Genomic DNA, 10,648 nt, shown 5'->3' with positions numbered 1-10,648 from the left:
CCAGTTTGGGACTCTGGGGTCTGGACAGGAGGATATGAGTTTGGAAGCCACCAAGTTAAAATGTATATTTATAGATATGGGTATAAATGAGATAACTCTCCCTTCTCATTTTTTTTTTTTTTTTTTTTTTTTTTTGCGGTACGCGGGCCTCTCACCATTGTGGCTTCTCCTGTTGCGGAGCACAGGCTCCGGACGCGCAGGCTCAGCGGCCATGGCTCACGGACACAGCCGCTCCGCGGCATGTGGGATCCTCCCGGACCGGGGCACGAACCCGTGTCCCCTGCATCGGCAGGCGGACTCTCAACCACTGCGCCACCAGGGAAGCCCTGCTTATTTTTTAATTGTTCACTTTCTATTCGTTTCTTCCCTTTAGTATACATTAGTTTAGTATGCATTATATATTCTAAAAAGAAAGGAGAGCATAATCTGAAGGAGAAAAGTATCACGTTGTTACGCCTGGTACTAAATAATTCAGACACTGTGCTTGAAGACAGCCGTGAAAGTTTTTTAGCAGGAGAGATCCATGTGGTCAGTGTTTTAGAAAGACACTGATGAAAATGTCTGAGGTCTTAGCTGAAGTGTGAAGAAGGCAGGTCTTGCTTCCAGCCAGGAGCATGTATTAAAAATCCTAGTCAAAACTGATGAGAGCCTGAAAATGAATGGGAGGCTGGGCGGGAAGTGGTGGTGATGAAATGAATGATAATCATTTCTTCTTTTCAGCAGAGCTCTGAGCTGTGCTCAAATTGCAAAAACGAATAACAAAATGGTTAGGAACTATAACCTTTACACCATTGTTCTCTAGGTCTTTCCTCTAATTTTAAGCAGTGGAGAATCTCTGCTACCTCTTTCTCAGTCTGAATGCCACAAATGTGGATTGATATAAACCTCCTGCAGCCTGGCTGTGAAGCTGCACTATTCATTCTCTACAGCTTAATTTGGGTTTTCTGGGGGTGATTACACTAGTGAAAAAAGAAACCCACATTTTAAAAAATCATTTTTTACTTGCCAAAACTGAAATTCTTACAATCAGGGCTATGTCCAGTATCTGAAAGGAAGTGTTAATATCTACATAGCAAGAGGAAAAGACTCTGAAAGCATGAAGTCCCTAATCTGTGAGAGACCTGGAAGATGGGCCTGGATTACTCTACACAAGGATAATAAAGGCACTCCTTTCTGCAGGAAGATGGGTCTGAGAGAAGATTGATTGGGCTGTGATGACCGGTTTTGTCTGAGGTTTGGAGGCAAATAGAACAGTACAAGATACCTCTTAGTGGCTTGTTTCTGATCCAGGTCTAGGTCAAGAGCTAGAGCATAGAATCTGGTTGAGTTGGCCTTATGGGCCTGGCCGATGAGACCTTTATTAGACGGTCTGATTAGTTAATGCATTAGGAGTGTACTTGTATATGAGAGCATGGACATAAAGCAGAAATGGAATTTATGTAACAAATATAAGAAGCAGGGGAGAAAAACTGCAAAGTCTGGGAACAGTGAGTTTTGTTTTCTTTCCATTTGTTAAGCAGATTGGCTGGAAGGCAATAAAAAAGGCAGGATAGGAGGTCTGCCCTTGAACAAGCTGACTGGGGAAAAAAATTCTGTGATCTATGGATTGTCCAAGATATATTGAGCATTCAACTGTGGAAAATATTTTACAAGCTGTGTCTGAATAATGTTGGCCAGTGTCCTTCTGTTGACACCTCCACCTCAGCTAAGCCAGAATTGCACTATTTCCCACCTCAGAATTCCTCGTAACTGTAGAGTTTGGAAAGGGTGTCATGAAAGTGGTCGTGTTTGAGTTGAAACCTGAAGGATCATAGAACTTTAATTGTCAAATAGACATTATAAGTGCATTTTCTGTCTATGAGCAAAGATGAGAAAGATGAGAACGTGAATCATAGAGAAGGTTAAAAATTCCAAGAGTGATAGAAAAGGAATGGATCTGAAAAGATAGGTTGACATCTGTTTATGGAAGGCATTAAATATTGTAACCAAGTGCAGGTTTGGCCACTCGCTGCTCCACAGCCAATAACGAATTGAGGGGCAAGCTTCAGTAGAGAAGAAAGGTTACCTTACTCAGAAAAACCGGCAATCTGAGGAGATGGTGGACTTATGTCCAGAGAACAACTCTGAAGATTCTGCTCAGCCATGACGATTTTTAAAGGGAAAACAATCTCAGTTAATCATTAAGGCAGAAGGCCACATTCTTCGTCATCTTTCCACTGTGTGCAAACCTGCTGACTTCTTCTGATCTATCTTGGGACGCCGTCTTGCTCATGTGGTCCACCTGCAATTGGATGTTCTCTTGCCCACGTGCTCTGCCTCTACCTGCGAGGTCCACCTGCCAATTTACTAGGGGAAAGCTAGGGGTAGAAGGTCAGTCATTCTTTAACTACTTAATTCTTCATTTTATTCCTTCTAATCCGGGAAAGGAATCAACAGGTTAGGGAAGGTGTTGTGTATGTTTAGTAAAGCAGAACTCAGGAGCTAAGTTAAATGTTGCCTAATGACCTCATCTTTATGAATAAGGTCTAAAGTAAACAGGGATGGACAAAAGAAAGGAGGCAGAGGAGCTGCTTACCATACGAGCTTAAGCAGTTCGGTCTTTATCCTGCCTTGTATGAAAGCTATTGAACGTTTCTGAAGAGGGAAAAGAGATCATGTAACTTGTAAGACGCTTCAGTGGTCACTAGAGGATGAATGAGAGAAGTGAGATGTAGAGGACAGGGACACCATTATGGCTCTTCAGCTACCCCACAGACAACACTCCAATTTCTTCCGTAAGAGCTTAGTTATAGGCAAAGTTATAGAATAAGGCAGACCAAATGTAAAGCCTCTTCACTGTGTTTCAGCTTCCTGGTAGGACTCATCCAAGTGTTGATGTGGCCCTTTGGTAATTACTGTCCTTGTTTCACAAATGATATCAGTGTTCTTAGTGTCTGGACTTTCTTGGGTCCCATTTTGTATATCAAACTTGCCTACATAGGATCTATCTTGTACAATCCTCTTGCACTAGACTTAACACCTGCTCTTTCTTCCCATGTTAATTCTAATTACTATGGGTGGTAGGATTGAGTACCCTCTTCTCCCTCTCCCCAAAAAGAGTGTAAATCCAAACTCAGGAAATATCAAAGTAGATAAATGTACATCCAATTCAAAGGGGACAAAAGTTCACCAGGAGTCAAACAATTGGTAAGTAATCATGACCATTTGAATGCCTTCAGTGCCCTATCTCATTCTCCAAACTGTGTGCTCCCTTAGTCAGCTTTGGAGGCTGAGTTGCAGACAAGTGATGTAACTGGTGGAGAGCTGAGTGCCTGAGCTGGCTTCACACTCAACTTCCTCAGACTTCAAACACCAAACTGAAAAGCCTTTTGCTCTGATTTTTTTCATTTAATTTTTATTCCTTTTAATCAAATGCATACCTTCATACAGATTACAAAGTCAAATAGCTCTACAAGGCTTGGGAAGAAAAGGAGTGCCTTCCCACCACACGCATACATGCACATGTAATCCCTACTTTTTAGCTGACTTTTTAAAATCTACATTTCTTCAAATACTATGCATACGTTTCTATTCCTTTCCTTTTTTTTTTTGAAGTATAATTGATGTACAATGTTGTGTTAGTTTCAGGTATAAGGCAAAGTGATTCAGTTATATATATATGTGTGTGTATATATATGTGTATATATATATATATATCTTTTTTTCACGTTCTTTTCCATTATATGTTATCACAAGATCTTGAATACAGTTCTCTGTGCTATATAGTAGGTCCTTGTCATATGTGTCTATTCTCGATTTTTATTTTCAGTTTGGACCGTTATCTATTGACTTGCCATTATGGAAGATGAAAATATGGCCCTTTTTCACCACCATCCCTACCGTCGCGACCACGACACATCTGAATATTTCTTGTGCCCCCCTTTCTAAATATAGTTATGTCATCATTTTGATTAGATGAGTATAATGGGAAGCAGGAAAAAGGACTATTAAGGATTAAGTTCCTGAAACCAGTCTTTCTGGGTTAAAAATCTGGTGCTTTCCCTTCCTTTTGGTCCAATCTTTGTGTAGTGACTTAACTGTTTTCCACTTCCATTTCTTCAGCTGTAAAATGATCTTCAAATGAGTGCACATACATTACATTATTGTGTGAGGATGATGGAGGTTAATACATATATTCATACTCCATATAAAGCGTGTATACATTAATAACTGTCAATTACTTTTACTATCTTGAAGATTATCTTCATCTCTCTCGTGTTAAATTCTGTCTTCTATGTCCCATGTCTTTTCCTTTCTTGGTTTACTTCCTCATTTGGGGGCTGCTCCTGGAAAAAGGTACATAAGAAGTGAATTTTTGAAGAACTTCAATGTCTATGAAATGTCTCGTGCTCTCCTCATACTTAAGTAATAGCTTAGCTTTGCATAAAATTCTAGGAAGAAAATAAATCCCCTCAGGATTGTGTAGGCATAACTAGCTTTAAATAAAATCTGACCTCCCTCCCTCATTTTCTGAAATCTCCCTCTCGAGATTCCTAGTATTTGAACGTTGGACTTCTAACTCCCCTGGCCTCCTTTTCCGTCTTTCTGTTTTATGGCTTTACTTTCTAGGAAATTTCATTAACTTTCTTCTAATACTTCTGTTGAATGTTTTCCTTCTCTTACTTTTAATTTTTAAGATTTTTTTATATGAATACCCTTGGGTTGTAGCTATTTTTGTTTCATGGATGCCATATCTTCTTTTGTTTCTCTGAAGATATTAATGATAATTCTTTTGGTATTTTTATCTCCCCGAATAGTCTTTCTTATTTTCTCCAAGTTATTTTTCACTAATTGTTTACTTCATATTAGATCTTTTTTGGAAACCCTTGAGTCCTTGCCGTCTGATCATATTGAAGAACAAGGCACTATAAAGCTCATTTGAAATTTCTGTATGTGTGCAAAAACCCAGCTGGGCTGCTAGAATTCTGGGAACAGAAGGAGGAAGAAGGTTGAGGATTCAAGGGTCAGTATGTAAGTTCTCACCTAACCTTCCTGTTTTCAGTAGCCATCTTCTACTAAGCCCACTTTCCCCCCTAGCTTTCCCAGTCCATAGACCTTGTTAATCATGCAAAAATAAATCTCCAGTCTCTGCAGGGCTGGGGAGACAATCTGGGGGTAAAGATGGCTGAGTCTTTTTAAGTTCTGTAAAGAATAATGGACTACTTTAGCTTTTCCCTGGCACCAGGTTTGGACGGCCTTTTTCAGATCTCCTCTGTCGTTTATTATTTGTCAGTCTTCTTTTTAGACACCAATATTGTTTTCTATTTTCTTCTTTTTGACTTTGTGAGTTTTTGATTCCCTTTTTCTCCTTTACAGTCTGTACTTGTTCTCTAGAGCTGAAGGATTTTTTTTTTTAATTTTTGTTGGAGTATAGTTAATTTACAGTGATGTGTTAGTTTCAGGTGTACAGCAAAGTGAATCAGTTATACATATACATAGATCCACTCTTAATTTTTTGTTTTTAAGATTCTTTTCTCATGTAGGCCATTACAGAGTGTTGAGTAGAGTTCCCTGTGCTATACAGCAGGTTATTATCATTTATCTATTTTGTATACAGTAGTGTGTATGTGTCAATCCCAATCTCCCAATTTATCCCTCCCCCCATCCCCTGGTAACCATAAGTTTGTTTTCTACATCCATGACTCTACTTCTGTTTTGTAAATAAGTTCATTTGTACCCTTTTTTTTTTTAGATTCCACATATAAGTGATATCATGATATTTGTCTTTCTGTGTCTGACTTACTTCACGCAGTGTGACAATCTCTAGGTCCATCCATGTTGCTGCAAATGGCATTATTTTGTTCTTTTTTATTGCTGAGTAATATTCCATTGTGTATATATGTACCACATTTTCTTTATCTGTTCCTCTGTTGACAGACATTTAGGTTGCTTCCATGTCCTGGCTATTGTAAGTAGTGCTGCAATGAACATTGGGGTGCATGTGTCTTTTTGAATTATGTTTTTCTCCGGGTATATACCCAGGAGTGGGATTGCTGTGTCATACGGTAGTTCTACTTTTAGTTTTTTAAGGAACCTCCATACTGTTCTCCATAGAAGCTGTACTAACTTACATTCCCACCAACAGTGTAGGAGGGTTCCCCTTTCTCCACACCCTCTCCAGCATTTATTGTTTGTAGACTTTTTGATGATGGCCATTCTGACTGGTATAAGGTGATACTTCACTGTAGTTTTGACTTGCATTTCTCTAATAATTAGTGATGTTGAGCATCTTTTCATGTGCTTTTTGGCCATCTGCATGTGCAGAGCTGAAGGATTCTGACGCCAGTTCCCATGTGTGGGTTTTCTCCCCACACCAAGCAATTCTCGTACACCAGTTGGATGTCCTACAATTCAACTGAATTCTGACACTATCTCCCCAGATCCCACAGTTAAGGACTCAGTTTTACAGGACTACCTTCCCCCACCAACACACGCACATCATTTCAGACGCCCATCACAAGTCCAGGTTGTCACGTGGGATTCTGACTGATAGACTATAGTTCAGAGGTTCCAACGACCTCCTCTTCTCGTTTGATTGATTTTCTCCAGCGACTCACAGGACTCTTCCATAAGTAGACAAAACAGTTTACTTATGGATGTGGTGCACAGGGCAGGGTATGTGGGAAGGGGCATGAGCTTCTGTGCTCCTCTCCAGTGAGCCACTCATCTGCCACCTCCATGAATTCATCCACCTGAAGGTCTCAGAACCCTGTCTTTTTGGATATTTATGGAGGCCCCATCACTCTGGCAAGCTGGATTATGTCATTGACTATTGGTGATTGAACTCAATTTCCAGCCCTTTTCTCCCCCCTGGAGGTGGGGGTGGGGTGGGACTGAATGTTCCAACTCTCCAATCACATGGTTGGTTCCTCTGGTGACCAGCCCCTATCCTTAGGTTACCTAGGGGCATTCCAGAAGTCACTCATTAATGTAACAAAAGACACGTTTATTGCTCTCGACACTTAGGAAATTCCAAGAGTTTTCAGAGCTCTGTGCCAGGGACGGGGTGAAGACCAAATATATATTTCTTTTTATAAATCACAGTATCACAGGCTGCCATAAGGACTACAAATTGAATGGTTTAAACAACAGAAATTTATTCTCTCAGTTCTGGAGCCTTGAAGTCTGAAATCAAGGTATGAGCAGGGTTGGTTCCTTTTGAACGTGGTGAGGGAGACTGTTTCCTGGCTCTCTCCTAGCTTCTGGTAACCTTCAGCATTCTTTGACTGGCAGATTGCATTCTTCCAATGTCTTCGCATCCTCTTTCCTTTATGCGTGTCTGTCTCTGTGTCCCAATTTCCTCCTTTTTAGGAGGACACCAGTCCTATTGGATTAACATCTACCCTAATGGCCTCATCTTAACTTGATCATCTGCAAAGACCCTATTTCCAAAGTCACATTCACAGATACCGGGGTTAGGACTTTAACATTTTTGGGGGGGATGTATTTCAACCCATGACACAGTTGCTTACAGCAGCGGTCCGCAACCTTTCTGGCTCCAGAGACTGGTTTTGTGGAAGACAATTTTTCCATGGATGGGGGGTGAGGGGGGATGGTTCAGGCGGTAATTCGAGCAGTGGGGAGCGGCACATGGAGCTTCACCCGTCCTCCGCCGCTCACCTCTTGCTGTGTGGTCCTGGCTCCTAACAGGCCGTGGACCGGTACTGGTCCGTGGCCCGAGGTATGGGGACCCCTGTTTTAGTGGAATTTCAAGAGACAGCAAAGATAAATATATCCTTTTCAATCTACCATCTTAAATCATAAGTCTACCCTTTACTCTTTTCACTATCACATACTGCACATTTTTTGAGTCTTTACTTTGTATCCAAAGTACTGAGAGGGCTTCCCTGGTGGCGCAGTGGCTGAGAGTCCGCCTGCCGATGCAGGGGACACGGGTTCGTGCCCCGGTCCGGGAAGATCCCACATGCCGTGGAGCGGCTGGGCCCGTGAGCCATGGCCGCTGAGCCTGCGCGTCCGGAGCGTGTGCTCCGCAACGGGAGAGGCCACAACAGTGAGAGGCCCGCGTACCGCAAAAAAAAAAAAAAAGAATGTCAAAGTACTGAGAATATAAATACACATAACATGCCATTAAGTGGCACAGAAGCAACTGCGAGAGACTACCTGAAACTAAGGACTTAAATGCCATTAGAATTGCCTTTAACTCTTTATCTGTCTCTATCCCTACCTATATATCTTGCCTCTCCGAATATCATCTTCTCTATCTCTTGTTGGAACCCAGAACAGGCCGTCCCAAAATATGCCTCGATGGCATATTGATTATTTTGAATTAAAGTTACTTCAGAAGCAGCTGATGCAAGAGGGACACTGACCCTCCTCTCTGTCTACCTGAAGAGGGACACTGACCCTCCTCTCTGTCAACCTGAAAGCAGGAAATAAATCTCCCATGTGAAAGGTGCCCTCCCTGCATCTAAGGTAGAAGGACGCTTTTATTGCCAGATATGGGAAATTCAGGGACAAGAAACTTGTGTAAGCAAAGCTTGTTACTTCTTTAATTTACCACTGCAAGCCCAAACTCTGTTTAGATTCTTCGTTAATTGAGTACCCCAAACCTGTTTCTTTGCCCTGTCAGTTTCCTTGTGCTGTTTCCTTGTCTAAAAAGTATAAAAGATGACGGCTTTGCCCATTTCTCGGATCTCATTTCTGAGATTTTTGTGTGCACTAACTAAAATTTGTTTCTTTTTCTCCTGTTCTTCAACCTTGTGTCAATTTTTTATTAGTCCAGCCGTAAGAACTCATGAAGGGTAGAGGGGGAAATTTACCCCTCCCAGATATTCTTTTATGTTGAACTGGTACATTTGGACTGCAGGAGTCTAAAACAATGGCTCCTGTAAACCTGTGATCTTACATCATCAAAGTTCATCTCCAAAGTAGAGGCTCACTTCTCTTAGCGTCACAAATGAGAAGTTCTAAGGATAGATTCTGATGAGTCTTGTGTAAAGTTACTTGGCCTTATAAATGGTCAAGGCAGTGAGGGTCTATGATTGGTGGATTCTACTAGAAGGATTATGTGGTATCAGTGGGACGAGAAATTCCCTCTAAAACCATGCATATCCCCCGCCCCACCCCCCCAAAAAAAACCCAATGAGAAGTAATAGGCATAATATTATCTAATGTACATCATTACAAAATGCGTTGTGACAATGACAAGCACACAGTGCTTTGGAAGCCGGTGGAAGGGATACGAAAGGATCCAGGCAAGTGAAATCAAAAAGGTTTCCTGGAGAAAGCGATGCTGTACTAAATCCTAAATGATTGATAGGAATCAGACAGAAATAAAAAATAGGAGAAAATGTTTTCACAGGAAGAGGCTTTGAGAATATCCAATGGCCAGAAACGAGGGCAATATTAGAGAAAGAGGTAATTTAAGTGAACAGAGAGAGCAAAATAGGAGATGGCCATAGATGAGGGTCGTGAGAAAAACGTCAGCCGGATCCTAAGTACTCCACTTCTCTACTAAGGAATTTGAACTTTTTCCAAAGACTATGGAGAATCTCTGACCACTGAAAGATATTAAGAAGAGAAATATGGTTTTATTATAGTTATCCTGGTATCAGTGAGCTTTTTCTTTCTCTATCTCCTAGAAACGATAAAGATAAAAATTAAAGACTAAGAATGGATTTGAGTAATAATGGTGATTTTAAAACATGTCCACAAATTCTTTAACATTCCTTCCATCTGGGTTGGAATTACCCTTCCAACCAAGGGTAATTCCTACTTGGGTCAGGACATCTTTTTCTTTTCTTTTTTTTTTTTTAAAAAATAATTTATATTGCAGAATAGTTGATTTATAACGTGTTAGTTTCAGGTATACAGCAAAGTGAATCAGTTATACATGTACATATATCCACTCTTTTTAAAATTCTTTTCCCATATAGGTCATTACAGAGTACTGAGTAAAGTTCCCTGTGCTATACAGTAAGTCCTTATTAGTTATCTATTTTATATAAAGTAGTGGGTATATGTCAATCCCAATCTCCCAATTTATCCCCCCACCCCCATACTCCCTGGTAACCATAAGTTTGTTTTCTACATCTGTGACTCTATTTCTATTTTGTAAATAACTTCATTCATACATTTTTTTAAGATTCCAATAAGCAATATCATATGATATTTGTCTTTGTCTGACTTACTTCACTCAGTATGACAATCTCTAGGTCCATCCATTGCTGCAAATGATATTATTTCATTCTTTTTTATGGCTGTGTAATATTCCATTGTGTATATGTACCACATTTAGGACATTTAGGTTGCTTCCATGTCTTAGCTCTTGTAAAAAGTGTTGCAGTGAACATTGCTATATTTTATTGTAAGCGTATGTTTAGTTTTCTACGAAACGACCAACCATCTTCCAAAGTGACTGTAACATTTTTCACTCTCATCAGCAATGAATGAAAGTCCCTGAAATGTGAAATTTTCAATATCGCCTTTGGTTAAAAGGGGGATTTGGAAATATTTTTATCTGAATGAATTTTTAATTTATAAAATTACCTCCTATATAATAAGTGTTCTGCTACAAATAAAGGTAGAGAGCAAGCTGTGGGAGTTGAAGGATTGGGTAGTCTAAGATAAAGTATTAGCATTTAGAGAA

The sequence above is a fragment of the Stenella coeruleoalba genome (assembly GCF_951394435.1).
Source record: "Stenella coeruleoalba genome assembly, chromosome: 11".
NCBI lineage: Eukaryota > Metazoa > Chordata > Mammalia > Artiodactyla > Delphinidae > Stenella > Stenella coeruleoalba.
This window is presented reverse-complemented; position numbering follows the sequence as displayed.